Source organism: Patiria miniata, unplaced genomic scaffold (assembly GCF_015706575.1).
Source record: "Patiria miniata isolate m_02_andy unplaced genomic scaffold, ASM1570657v1 HiC_scaffold_13, whole genome shotgun sequence".
Lineage (NCBI taxonomy): Eukaryota > Metazoa > Echinodermata > Asteroidea > Valvatida > Asterinidae > Patiria > Patiria miniata.
The window spans coordinates 376,447-391,911 of NW_024037051.1; the positions used below are offsets into that span (position 1 = coordinate 376,447).

A 15,465-nucleotide genomic window follows, 5' to 3' on the forward strand; every position below is an offset into this window, starting at 1 on the left:
CGAAAATGACATCACGGATACGCGTAAAGCTAGCATTCGCACGAAGTATGAACTGGCCTTGTCTTCGGTAAACACCGCACTGTTATACCAACATTTTCCTAAAAGTCTACTCACTACAGAGCCCAAAATATGTAAATGTAAAACCTTGACTAGGATAAAATGTACAACTTTTTTGAAACTGGAATAAAATATACGTCACGATCCTTACCTGTCAAATTACCAAACTGACATGGAATTAATCACAGTGTAAAAATGAGATTTATATTTTATTAGTAAAAGTTGGTTTACTAGTCCGTTACAAGTCCATGACAAGTCCAAGAATAATAAAGGAATGTATTTGTCGCTTTTGAAAAGTTTGGCTCGTGACTTGACACTGGAGGACTAATGGACCATGGACCCGATTCACCAGGACGCCATTTTGGTCGTGTTCCCTGAATGTATTTTATAAATTGTGACCTGTTGAATGGGATGGTGCCAGACTATGTATTCATTTTAGCCTCACTTTCAGGTTTTTTTTTAAATGTGGCTTAAAACATTAGGGCATGGTTAATCACAAATTTTAAATTATTCATCAGAGCAGACTGGCATTAACTTGTAATTAACTTTATGTCATTGCTTTCATTTCTTTTCGCAAGTTCCAAAAATGACGATTCTACCTTGCTTTCAATTTAATATGGCCGTCTCAAAAATAAGGTTATATCACATTTTAAAGTGATCGCATAAAAATCTGCAGTTAGATTCTACTCCATGCCGTTGCTCATAACTTCAGCCAGCACCTTCCAAATGTTTTCCACGCGTCTTGGACGTCTGGTGTGAACTCCTTGGATGACAGGCCATTTCTCATGGTATACATGAAGGCGTCCACTAGGGGCTGCATCAAAATAAAGACAATATACCAGGATGGATAATGGCAATGTATTCTGGATACCAGACCACTCTGTAAAACCATGGTTCTGTAATGTGCACCTTGTGGTACCTATATTGAACCAGACTATAACCACAGGTGCAATATAGATACCACACCGTGCTAATTTAGAACCGCTCTTTTGTTATACACCACATAGAACTGACGTTTCTGATATGATCATGGTTTTTATGTGGCCATCGCGTTGCCGAATAAGGACCAAACAAAAAATTCCAATCGCACTTTTTTTGCCATTTTGATGACTTCTGTGTGATTTTTTGTTCACCTTTGTTTTGAGTCTGCGTTACCGATTTCACTTGTACAGGGCGAGTCAAAAAAGGAAACCCAAATGGCAGGACCAATCCTTTAATAAAGTTTTGCATGCATGTAGCACTTTCAAAATCTGGGATATGAAAGCCCAATTAAAAAGCTTTCTTTCAGCACAAGAATCATTCAAATCACTCCTGTACTTTTCAATTTAAAACACAATCCCAATTCACATAGGGATTGTGTGAATCATTTTCGTTTGCTAAAAGAACACTTTCTTTTTTTGTGATCCGTGGACAGAACTTTAAAACGGTGTTTGTTTAAAATTCCGTAACTTAAAAAGTACACGAGTGATTTGAATGATTTTTGTACTAAAAAAAAAGCTGATTAATTGGGCTTTCATATCCTAGATCTTGAAAGTGCTACATGCTGAATTTCATTTAAAAAATGGTCCTGCCATTTGGTTTCCTTTTTTTTACTCACCCTGTATTGCCTAGTGTGACCAAGGGAATGTCTATATACGATTGTCTATATATTCGTGCACTTGGCTGTCTCATACTCTGAAAAACGACAGTTACTTAAGGTCGGATCGTTTTCCTCCGTTTGTTGTTTGTGAGTTTGATTTGTTCCTTTCTTCACATCTATTTGTGAAAGATTTTACCTTCGCTCGTTTTTAACGAATGAGGGCGCTAGAATGGTGCCATTTTGCTGGGTATAGACAGTGGGAATACCACCTGCTTTTAACAACGTTTATCCTATCTTAAAATCAGAGATAATAAAAATGTCATTTTGAATAACAGCAACATGTAAAGTTACATCAGCAACCCGGGATTGGAATCTGTTTGCACCTAAACAGTTAAAGTTATTGTTTGTCGGTTGGTTGGTTCTGTTTTCTACCTGGAAGTGTTCAGGCTTGGCGCCGTAGACATTGTGTCTAGTCCCAAGGTCCTTCAGGATGGGAACTATCTTCCCCAGGTCATCCAGACCATCAACTGCCGTGCCGATCGTCTCCATGACCCCCTTGCCGTGAGCTCGCAGGTCCGAGTTGTGTTTCAGCATCTGGGGAGGAACTGACGACTTCCCGAAGGGGAAGAGTTCCCTAATGGATGGGTTCCTATCCAGAAACCTTGGACATTCAAAGAAAACATTGGAACCTTTCAGTCAGCTACACACCCTATAAAGTTCCGGGTCAGATTCGACTCTGAATCCGGCCAGATTTGCCCCGACACTCTTCCAGGTCAAAATGACAATCCTCCGTGTCATAATGACACTCTTCCATGTCAAAATGACAAACCTACGTGTCATAATGACACTCTTCCATGTCAAAATGACAATCCTCCGTGTCATAATGACACTCTTCCATGTCAAAATGACAATCCTCCGTGTCATAATGACACTCTTTTGAGTCAAAACGTTGTTTGTGTCAAATGGCACACACACCGTGAAGAGAGCGCTTGGAAACGCCCGTAGAAAGTGGAAATTTAAATCTTATTTGTCATTTTATTATTAAAAATAATAGACTCAGCAACAACATCATTCATGGTTGGCAGCAGACCCGGCCTGGTTGATTAAAACAAAAATAGAAATGAAAAAAAGAAAATCAGATAACCAACCTGGCAAAAAGTGCGGCGCCCAAGTTGACGGAATCTTTTTGCATGACCTTCCAGCTTTTCTGAACCAGACGCTTGTCTCTCAGAGATATCAGCCCCTCCTCTGAATTTCCGTTCTCATCCAGTCTGTTGTATAATGATTATTGGAACATAAAATAACTCATTTGTCTTATCACGATGAAAATATGGGACTCCCATTTTGCCAAAAGATACACATTGCCATATTTCGAACTGGGTAGAAGGCAGTTTCTGATAATTCCTGTTCAACAACCAATCTGACCAGTACGTTTTGACAAAATTAAATAATTTCCTTTAGGCCTACGATTTCTCTTTATTCTGTTTTTGACTATAAACCTCATATAGAGGCGCTTATGTACAAGCATCTGTATATAACCTTACGTTAAAAAACAATTTAAAAAAAATAATAAAAATGTTACTACCTCATAGTTCGACTCATCGTCACATCAACCACCTTCAAGATGTTCCGCCACGCCTCCTGCGTTTCAGACGTGAAGACATTTGGTGACAGACCTTGTTTGAGGGAATACATTAATGCCTCAACAACAGCCTGCAATGAAAACAAACCAAATGTATACCATCCTTGAGAACATCTGTATCCAGTCCATCTTCAGGTACCCCCCCCCCTTATCTTTGTTATCAACCTGATACTTCAAAGCCAAAATAACCCGGAAAATGATACAGTGAAGTGTAATTTTGACCATAAAAAGTGTCAGTTTGACCCGAAAAGGTGTAATTTTTGACCAAGAAAAGAATCAAGTCAATATATGACCCGGAACTTTTTAGAGTGTGAAAAAAATATCTGGGAACATAACTTACTGGGAAATGTTCAGGTCTGGCGCCGTAAATCTTGTGTCTAGCTCCGACTTCCTCTAGGATAGGAACTATCCTCCCCAAGTCATCTAGCCCAGCAACTGCCGTGCCGATCGTCTCCATGACCCCCTTGCCGTGGGCGCGCAGGTCCGGGTTCTGTTTCAGTTTCTCGGGCGGCAGGTTCAACTTGCCAAAGGAGAAGAGATTCTGCACGGAAGGGTTCTTCTCCAGAAGCCTTTTAGAAAAGCGAACAGGCATGCCGGTCTTGATATTGAATTAATTAATTTATGGACAGTTATCATCAGAGATGCTCTATAGATGGAAAGGGTTCCAATTCTTATCGAGCTTAGGTCAAGTTGAATGCAGCTTGGATGTTTCGTTTTGGGCTACATGCATTCCCGAGAATGTCATTGAAAAGCAAGATTTTTTGGTGTATGATGATGTTTTTACTTGCTTTAAAGTGCATGGGTCTTAGTCTTTTAAAAGTTGCTTTTATTATCCCTTTGGGATATTTTGACAATTTATCCGGGATGTTCTTTTGAGCAGGTCGATTAAAAAGACTGTGTCTTCTTGAACAGACGATCAGGGGACTTTACCTTACGAACATAACTGCGCCCAAGTTGACCAAGTCTTTTTGAACGAACTTCCAGCTATTCTGGACCAACTGCTTGTCTTTGGGAGATATCGGAGATGCCGTTGATTCCTCTTCTGACACTCCAGATTCATCGCTACTGCAAAGGAATAACGAGTGACACAAGATAAATTAAACATGACAGGAAGCTATCATGAAACTTGCACTGATGTAGAAGACACCTTTCAAAAGACCTTTCCCGACCGCGTATGTTTCGATTGTTTTATTTTTTTTTTTTAAAGTTAAGTAAAATTGTCATTATTTGTCGAAGGAAAACTACTACTATCAATATTCATTGACCTTTCACAGCCTTCAATCAAATAACAGGTTAAGATCTTAATTTAACACTTAAACAATCCATCATTATTTATTTTATGCCTAAAGTGAAAGCTTAAAAAGTTTTTTATTCAATTCACGTTGCACTTAAATCGAATCTAATGTTCTATTATGAACAAGTGTTTGAGGTCCCATAAAAGGTCTCGTCTACGACACTGGAAATAGGTTATGAACTCTTCAGTAGCCCTCTATTTTTCATCAACTCTATGAACAGGGGTAACAACAAATATCTATTGCGGAGCGCTTTGAGGCATTGGTATGAAGCGCCATTACAAGCACCACTGGGAATGGAGGAAATGATTTGAAAAGGTGTAACGAATAATGTAGGTGGCGGAGGAAGCATACCTCATAGTGCTGCCCATTGTAACAGCTACCACACTCAAGATGTTCCTCCATGCCTCTTGAACGTCAGGCGTAAATATCTTGGGTGACAGACCTTTCTTCAAGGAGTACATGAACGCCTCAACGATAGCCTGAAACCCCAAACGGTGATGTCCATTTAGATTGTGAAAAATCATCAACAGGGAAGGTAAAGGTATAACGACATCTTTGCTGATCACCCTGTGGCCAAGGGGTTCTTTATTGAACATGATCTGTCAAGAGACCCTTTAGGCCTTGTAGATGTTTTCAGATAAGGACAATTAATGTAGCCTTATTTAGCACGTATCTTTAGGACTGTTTGGTGTACAGGCCAGGGCCAAGCGACCCTTGTGCCCGTCTCTGTTCCTTGTTTTATAGTAGCCCTTTCCATTGAGTGACTTTCAGCCTTGTAATACTAATAAGCAAATTCCATTAACACAAAAAAATATTTTTTGTTAACTGGGCATTCCTACCGGGAAGTGCGCAGGTTTGGCGCCGTAGGTCTTATGCCTAGCCCCGAGGTCTTCCATCATAGGAATGATTTTCCCCAGGTCGTCGGCTCCTGACACCAAAGTCCCAAACGTCAACATGACCCCCTTGCCATGCGCTCGCAGGTCCGGGTTTTGCCTCAGCTTGTCCGGCGGTAAGTTGAGCCTACCGAAGCTGAAAGTTTTCCGTATGCCTGGATTCTTTTCCAGAAGCCTGAATGACGAAAAAGACAGCCAAAGATGAATAAATTCCCCGTGTGGAGGTAAAATCTCCTGACAACATGCATGCGACTATTAAAAAGCCATTCGATTGTACACCTTCGAATAAAATTTACAGATTTAATTTGAAGAATGCATTCGTAAATAATATTATGCTTTGTTTGTTGGGTTGTTGGGGTATTTGTTTGTGTGTTTGTGTGTTTTATTTCTTTCTGGTAATGAAGCCAATGTTTCCTCAAAAGTGCCCCAGGCACTGTAGCTCGAAAGCCTGAGGAAACCTGTATACAGGAGACTATGAAAAGAATTGATAGTTTTACAGGTAGGAGGACACCCCGAGAAGAATGTTCAGGGAAAACCCCCAGAATCTGGTAGGGACTGAAAACCCGATCCACATAAGGTCCGGGCAGGAATCGAACCCAGGCCACATAGAGGTGGATCTGGGAGGCGAAGAAAGAAACCGTCACTGCGCCACCCTGACTCCCCAAACCGTGCGTTCCTTTGTGTCTTTTTCATAGACGTTCCTAGGTGTTTTTTTCATACTTCATTGTTATGAGAAAAAAATAGTCTACCAACCTTACAAACATACTGGCGCCCAAGTTGACCAAGTCTTTTTGAATGAACTTCCAGCTCCCCTGTGCCAGCTGCTTGTCTTTGGGAGATATCGTTACATCTGATGCACCGTTCGAATGGCTGCTGCGAAGGAAGGAACCAATCAAAAGAGGACACAAAAGGAATAAGACTAATACAAAGATGTATAGGCTTTGAATTGGCAAGAATCCGTTGAATTAATTATTCTCAGTGCATTTTGCAGATCGACTCACCAGCCTAACATGATTTAACACCTTCAAGACGTGCAGATGACATCAGGAGAAGTCAAATGCATATTATGCGAGTGTATTACACTATAGAACATCTGTACTGATTTATTGATCTATCAAAGCTGAGAGTTGAGAGGTTACCTCATAGAGGTGCTCATGGTAACATCCACAACCTTCAAGACGTTCCTCCATGCCTCTTGCACCTCAGCCGTGAACACCTCTGCCGAAACTCGAGTCTTCATGGAAAACATGAAAGCTTCAACCAAGGCCTGAAACCAAAAGGAAAAAAAGTGAGGAGATCCACAGTGAGACGGTACGAGAAAAGCAACTTGAAGAGTACTTCATTGTACCAGGGCTTGGATGACAAAAACGGTATATGGATGAGAGCAAACTGCGAGTAGAGTGGGTAAAGTTGGTTAAGGTACGCGATGGAGGAACGAGAAGTGCAGAGTTTGAACCTGCGCACATCCCATGATAGTACCTGTAGAGAAGTCTCAAAGACATAGCTAAGGCGTCTAATAGTGAGAGATCCAAAGGAAGCCGTCAAACCCTGTCCCAATATGTAATATTACTCGAAAAACAAAACTTACAGGGAAGTGTTCTGGTTTGGCGCCGTAACTGTTATGCCTGGCGCCGAGTTCTTTTAACGTAGGAACAATGTCCTTAAGATCGTCGAGACTGGCAACCAGAATTCCAATCGTCTCCATGACCCCCTTGCCATGGGCTCGCAGGTCCGGGTTCTGCCTCAGCTTGTCCGGCGGTAGGTTCAGCTTGCCAAAGGGAAAGAGTTTCTGAATGGAAGGATTCTTCTCCAAAAGTCTTTCATAATGAATACGAAAAAAAAAAAACACTTCGACATTAAGGAATTTCATCGTGGAATTCGTGATGCATAGATTATCCAAACCAATACTCAAAGATTTTAAATAAGAACGTTTGTACGAACAATTTTCATTAATGTCCTTCTGATTTATAGATCACTGTCAACCCTCTGTCAACTAGGAGGCTTAAAAAACATTGTCACCTGGCAAAAAGGACTGCTCCCAGGTTAACTGCGTCTTTTTCCATGATCTTCCAGCTAGCCTGGACCAGGCGCTTGTTTTTGGAAGAAATCGGCCCCTCATCTTCGCTACTGCCGCTCCTGTTCAATTAATTTTGGCGAAAACAAAATCACTTTTAGTATTTGATTTAGCTTGAAACACAATTAAGGCGGCACACACATTCATGCCAATTTCTGTCGTCAGTGAGTGTAGTTTTGAGTACCCGGTTTGGGTCAACTTTGAAACTCGGCCGGCTGTCCTCGGTTTGGCTGTATTTATTTCATCTGAACTCAGTATGTGTAAGAACTATTTCATAAGCAGTAAGCCAAACCGGTTGACAATGGACCGATCCAGTAAGCCCCACCCACTGCGCACGTGGGCAAATTAACACGTGCTCCTCTCCAATGCCACGCTGCATTTTCCTGCCGCGCGCATCATACGCGCGTGCACGCATGTCGAACTTTTGTGCACGCACATCGGACATAAATCAAGGTTGTGATTGGTCAGAACACCATGGGGCGGTGCTTACTGGATCGGTCCAATGGGAAAACCAAGAACTGTCTGACAATGCATACAGGTCAGCGACAAATTAAGGGAACTAACTATACAGGGTGTGCATCAGAACCGGGTACCCGAGCACCCGACCGCTGATGTCAGGAACCGGTTCCAGATTATGGGATCGGGTACCCGTAACCAACTTTACAAATAGCTTAGTAACTTCTAAGACAGTGAAAAGAAAAGTTGTAAATGCCATTTGTGAGGAATTTTCAAAATGAAAATCAGGCCATCTGGAAAACCAAAACAGATTTTACGTTTATGTGCATTTTAACGGGCAACAGATAACGCTGGTGAAAGTTGCAGTTTTCACCGTAAAGCTAAGCCCATCGGAGAACTTCCGGGATTTGAATTTTGGGGTTGGGTCTCTTTCACGGGAACCCCGGTACCCGTGTTTTACTTCAATAGGGTGCCCGGTTCCTGTACTACCCGTTAATGCATACCCTGGCCGGCGGGCGCGTTTCCTGGGAAAAAAATAGCTCAAGGAGATTTAGAGACGGCAAAGGCTTACCATCGGCCTAATTATTGACGGCAATTAAATTGTGCATGTGAAATATTTTCTCATTTTGTTAAGATCCAAAGTTTGAACCTTTGGCACCTATTAATCCGGATATTGTAAGCTATAACGGTTTTGTTGATCATCAGTCACCAACTTTGAGTCGACTCTCACCCTTATATCGACTTCATGGTTCCAATGTTTACTCGACTATTATGGAGACCAGGGGACAATTTCATTGAACTGCGAAAAAGAAGATGCTGATTAGCAAATTTAGAAATGCTAACTTAGAGCCAGTCAAACGCAATACACATCTGTGGCTTTTTGCATGGTAACCTAGTTGTGCTAAGCAAAATCACAATCTGTTCTTAGCAAATTTCTGTGCCGAGGAAGAGCCACTGAAAATTGGCCTCTGAGTGGTTCCTGAGGTCATACCTCATTGTTTTGCTCATGGACGTAGCCACCATCTTCATCAGGTTCTGCCAAGCCTCTTGAGCCTCAGGGGTAAACAGCTTGGGCGGCAGACCGTTCTTCAGGGAATGCATGAGCGCCTCCACCAGTGCCTTCAGTTCGAAAGAGAATATCCCCGATGGTTAGTCAAAATGAACGGTCTTCTGGATAGACTTTTGTTTTGCGGCATCTTTATTTACAATAAAAACACAACCACACCCAAAAAAATCAAGGTGGAGGTCAAGTCATCTCATGTTACTCACGAGTCATTAACAAAAAAACTGAGACAAATGTATCATTTTGTCATTGTTCAACCCCTGTTACTTGTGACCCAACTTGCGATTGAACTGTGATTTGATTTGTGATGGACGCGACTAAATCTGCAAAAAGTGATAGATTACTCAATTATCTGTATAAACTATATGTTAACGAATGATGTTTTAGGTACCAAAACGATATGTCAAGTATGAAAATATTAGCATATACATCTCTAAATTCTAAAGAGTGAAATTAGGGACTAGACGTTTTAGAATGAAAATCACTCTCATTTTCGATTGAAATAGTCTGAAAAAGAACCACTTTAGTTGAAGCTCGAGTGAAAACTCGATCTTTACGATTGAACAAATTTCATTCTAAAACGCCTAGTCCCTAGTTTCCGACTGTAGGAGTGAATCTTCAATAATAAACGTAACAAGTCCAAGACTCTTACCGGAAAGTGCTCGGGTTTGGCCCCGTACATCTGGTGTCTGGCTCCAAGGTCTTCCAAGATGGTAGCGATGATGTCTGGGTCATCCAGACCCATGACCACCGCACCGATGGTACTCATGACTCGCTGTCCGTGGGATCTCAGATCCTTGTTTCGTTTCAGCTTCTCCGCTGACAGGTTGAGCTTACCGAAGGTGAAGAGGTTCTGAATGGGAGGGCTCTTTTCCAACAATCTGATAACAAAAATTTTAGGACATCACTGTAAACCTTTTAAAAAGAAGGTTTTTTGCCAAGAAGATGACACAGTATATAAGCTGATAAGGTGTAGGGTTGACCAGCTGCCTATAGAACATCAGGACTTCGGACACTTTCGCAGCAGTCCTTTAGGTTTTACTTATCGGTATCCAAGTGTATGATTGACCTAAGTAAAGACCCAGCATTAAGCTCCTCTGTAACTGAAGTGTGCTTACCTTACAAAGAGGGCTGCACCCAAGTTGACCATGTCTTTCTGTATGACCTTCCAGCACTCACGAACGAGCCGTTTGTCTCTTTGAGACATCGGTCCAACATCAGCATCATCGCTCCTGCAGTAAGCAAGATTAACAATTAGCGATATTTCCAATAACCAATTTTCACAAGTCCTCAAATTCAAACCTTGAAGAGTTCAGCTTATCCGACTTAGCAGCAGGTACATTGCAGGCAACTGGTGGAATGGCAAAGGGTGGAAAATATTTCAGGCTATCGCGATCTTCCGTTTGAATAGTCTATGACGTGCTCATTTCAATATGGAAATTAAAAAAGTGCAAGAAAATAGGTGAAATAAGACTCACGTACTCTGACTTGGGAACTCCAAGGGGCAATAACATTCCTTTAATCGAACAACATGAAATGTGGTTTATGACGAATACGTCACTTTTCTGTCACTGGAAGTGTATTTTGCATTCCAACAACAAGACGGTAACCTTTTGTGTATACACCATAGAATGTTAAATCGTGAACACGCTTACTCCGGCGTTATTGAGAAGTTTGCATTTTTTTGCAAACCATTAAAGACAAACACAAAAATAATGTTTGAATGGAGGCAAGTCAAGCCACAGGCTGCACAAATGAACTGTAACAAAGGCATTCCTTCGCTTTTGTATTGTTCATCTTGCGTTACTATACTTTGAATTGGACAGCTGTGAATTGACGTGCGATTAATTGTGAGCGGACATGTAATGTACTTAATGATCCATCGCAAGTACTCGACTTCAACACTGTTGTCTTTTTGATAGGTTCTATAGTTATTATACCTCATCGCTTCACTCATGAGTTCTGCAACCACTTTCAAGGCATTCTCCCAGGCTCCTTGCACCTCTGCAGTGAACACCTTCGGCGGTAGACCATCCTTCAGGGTAAAGATTAAGGCTTCCGCAAGAGGCTGACAAAATAAACAAGTGATTGTTGGAACTCGCACATACTTTTAAATTGGGAATCATACCCGAGAAACAGTTGGATGTAAATGAAAATGAGACTCATAGTTGTGCCAGAAAAATGTGGACCAAAATCTTCCACTTCGCGAGTTCTGCAACATTTTACAAGTACTCATTGAATGTGTTCTTGGGAAAAAAGGGGGCATTTCAATGAGTTCGTCATAAGCATTGATGATTTGATATGCATTCATGATTTCGCACGTTGATTTTTTGACAGCCTTAAAAAAGACAATAAGCATTGGGAAAAGCTTCAGCGACGAATCTGAGATGATTAATAGCATACATTTTCAGGGTAAGATGTCGTTACCGGTCTTTTTAATGTATTTGAATATTTTTTTTGGGGGGGGGGGAAGAGTAACCTCACTTAATTTATTTCGCAAATAGACTAATTGATCGGCATTACCACGCTAATGCCACGTGTTCGCCTCACATCACACGTGTTCTTAACATGATTTGAAGGCGCGTGTAGCCTAGTTGGAAAAACCCTATTGGTCGAGGAGCTGTGAGTGCGCGCGTATCGCCTGCCAATATTAGCGTCGTGCCCCTCAGTAATGGCTTCTCATTTTAGTCGTTGGAGAAGTCTGAAGGTGTCCAAGGATGTTTCTTTATTGATGGTTGTTAGTCTCAGTGTATGGTACCTTAAAGTGTTCCGGTTTGGTGCCATAAGCATTGTGCCTCGCTCCGAGATCTTTCAGGAAAGGTACCAGTTTTCCCGGGTTGTCCAGCGTCTCCACTGCCGTGCCAATCGTCTCCATGACATTCTTGCCGTGGGCACGCAGGTCCGCGTTGTCCTTTAGTTTCTCGGGGGACAAGTTGAGCTTGCCGAATGGGAAGAGGTTCTTGATGGCAGGGTTTTTCTCAAGAAGCCTTTGAATAAAACAGGGACAGAACTTGTCGTTTAAATTGATGGTGTTGGTGCAGGAATCCAGGGAGGTAGGAAAAGGAAAATCGTAAAGGAATCCTGTAGGATTCTTATAGTTTGTTTACATCTTCTACAGGTTCCTATAGGATCCGAAGAGATGTGACATTTGCACAATTATTTAGGACCACTTGAGGATTTAATAACACTCGACAGAACAACCTACGGGAAACGTATATGATCCTTGGAATTTTTCTAGAACGATTCGTCGAAGAATTGGCATCTTGTATGACACGAACAGTAGGCTAATAAATATAATGGATATCATGCCTACCCTAATTTTCATTTCTTGTTTTGTTAATGGGATCGCCAACCAGAAGGTCACAGGCCACTCAAGATAGCGGCAACGAAAAACAAACAAAGGATGCGATTTTTTTTTAGGAAAAATGTGTTTTTAGAGCACATTTTGGATGCACACGTCGTGCAGTTGAAGCAGCGGGTCAAAACTTTGAAGTGATTGAAGTGTCTGGAAGACAGCGATGCGTTATACGCATGACATCGACAACCATGACAACGCATGAGCCGGCCAATGATAGTGCAATACGTCATAATGAATATTTATTTTCTCATGAATATTTAGTTTATTTCAATGGATACTTCAAATACGTCCAAAGATTGATCATTGCAATAGCGATCGTGCGCGGCCTAGCGGTTAAAAGTCTCGTGTTTCAAGCAAGAGTCCGAGGTTCCAATCTCGATGAAGTAAGTGACTGATTAATAAATCAGAATAAAGGAAAGGAGAGGATGAGAGTAGAGGAGGGAAAAGTGGAGGAAATAGCCATAAAAGATGCAACTTTTGGCATTTGAAAATTAATTGAAAAAAGTGGTGATCCAGTACGGAAATTTTGTTTCAATACTGAGTGCTGAAAACCTAAAAATCAATGTTGACTGGCCTAATAAAAAAAGAATTTTGGACTGAGATTGAGAAACAAATTTTCCATTGGTCAGAAAATATCCACCCCCCCCCCCACCTATACTATGTGCACGACCACAAAAGTAGCGTCGAGATCAGATGGGTCTAACTGTTACTTGTGTTACATTGTTTCCCACACAAAAAAATTAACCTGAAAGAATCAGTTTCACTTTCAGCGCATCAATGATCAAACCAATGTTGTTTATTGTGGCGAATGAACTACGGTCGTCTACGCATTACGTTACCTTGTTCTTATCTTGTTGTAACTGGTCGATTTTTGCTCTCTCCCGCCTAATCAGCCCTTTCTCTCTGGCGGTAGAACTAAGGTGGCATCTGCAGTCTGTCTGTCCAATTTCTGTCGCCATTTTTTTCGTTCAGCTCACCGAAATGTCAAAAGGCAAACTCTGTTGTGTTATTGGGTCAGTGAACAGCGCCCTCAATAACACCTCCTGTAAGAACTTCACTCGCTATTTATAATTAAATAAAATTAAAGGAGGTCTCCTTTTGAAAAACGCGTTTACCACGAAATAATAAAAAAAAATTGAAAAGATTTGGGATGGGCCCTAACAAGGCTTCAGGTTTCCATTATAGTTAACTCCCACTGCACTCGGCACTCGTTTTCTTTCCCTGCACAATATCTTTCGGGGGCCGGGGTACGGGGAGTTCGCTCGTCCCCCCCCCCCGGCGCGGCCCCGCCCTGCAAACAGGTGTCGTGAGTGTCGGGGGGGGGGGGGGGTGTCCATGTTCAACGGTTGTTGACAATTGGAGGGGGAAAATCGTTACAAAGAATTCTCATTAGAAATAAACTCTCAACAAATGTTATACTCAACTAAATGCGATGAAATTCTACTATCATTATAGTCAGCGAAATCATGGACGAGGGGACACCTCCCCCCCCCCCCGCCCCAGTTTTGTTTTAGCCCGCCCCGTAATGAGCCAATTGCTCTGAAATAAATTTTTAACAAATACAGGCAAACACAAGGTGACAACACACCATTCACATTTTAGGACGTAATAAAATCGAACTGAAAGGGAAAGTGCATGCACCAATTGAAAACTACATTTACTGAGCTGGCGCTTTTTATTAAACAACACATTTCCATTCCCATCAGGTTGCCCTTTTAATTTTCATCACTTTTATTTAAGTGTGCCTGATAATGAGGTGCCAATTGTGGTTGACATTATTTTTGTTTGGCTAAGAAAAATCGGTGTGCGGGGTGGAGGTGGGCGGATGGAGGAGCCGGGCATTTTATGCCCGGCCTCAGTTATCCCTCTCCGGGATTTAAACCCCCCCCCCTTTCCCGCATAACACACGGCCAACGTCAACTTATCTTCAATTTAAGAGTGTTTCATGACCCTAGCAGCCTGACCACTGTGGGTCTGCCACTGCCGGTGCCGAGAAGGCTTTCTTCGTTGCCTTGGATGGGGACGGGGAGAAAGCAAACAACTACTACGCCGATATTCCCGCGCTCAAGACCAAAGCTGTGGCCAAGGAGAACTCGTACTATGAAGTAGGACATATCAGTGGCGTAAATCCATGCCGGAGAGTGTGGCGGATGGGGGATGACCATGCGGCAAAATCCTAAAATTGCCCGGTCGTGTGAATTCAAAATGGGATTTTTTTTGGGGGGGGGGTGACACGATATTACATAGGGGTGCTGTTCACGATACAAAATACATGTAATGGAAACATACGTTTATACGTCCCTTAAACCGTAACCAGCCTTAATCTTCAAAAATCCCCCGGTTTTGGAGGATTTTGGAGGATTGAGGATGAATGGTGCTTGAGAAAAATTAGGATTTTGGAGAATTGAGGATGAATGGTGCTGAAGCAAATGAGGATTGAGGATGAATGGTGTTTGAAGAAGATGAATATTGGAATATTGAGGAGTATTTAGGATGAATGCATTTTGAGAGGCAGGACTGTCTGACGTGTTGGGAAGGATAGAGGCGCTGGGTATCCTTCATTTAAACACAAGTGCAACATTTTGAAGTATTTTGGAAGAATGAGGATGGTTCCTAGCAAAAAGGGGGCCTAAGGGGGTTGTTAACCTTCAAAGCTGGGCATTCAACTTATTCTCCGTGGTTTCTTTTCAATACTGTTTTATTAATTTGGACAGTTGGGAAGATTTTTGGGTTTCTCACCTTCAAAACGGGAGGGGGGCGGAACCAATTCCCCACCCCCGGTCAGAAAGTGTTGGGGATGGATCCGCCCATCCCCGCGGGATTTACGCCCATGAGGATATTACGTTTCAGTGCCAAATTAAAGGGAATGTACAACATTTGCTTTTGCTGCAGGTTTCAGAAATAAATGGATTTGGAGGATTAGTATGTTATAGCAAATATTGTTAAAATGACTTGTTTCACGATTTGGGCTTGTAGATGCTGGAAAAACCAAGACAACCAATCATGTTCTTGTAGTCGGGTTCCCTGACCCCACTTAAGATGAAACAG

At 41.9% G+C, this 15,465-nt stretch overlaps 1 pseudogene; it reads right to left on the reverse strand.

Moving 5' to 3' along the window:
* Positions 1-604: 604 nt before the first annotated feature.
* LOC119719466 lies at positions 605-13,320 on the reverse strand (annotated as a pseudogene).
* Between the last annotated feature and the right edge of the window lie 2,145 nt (positions 13,321-15,465).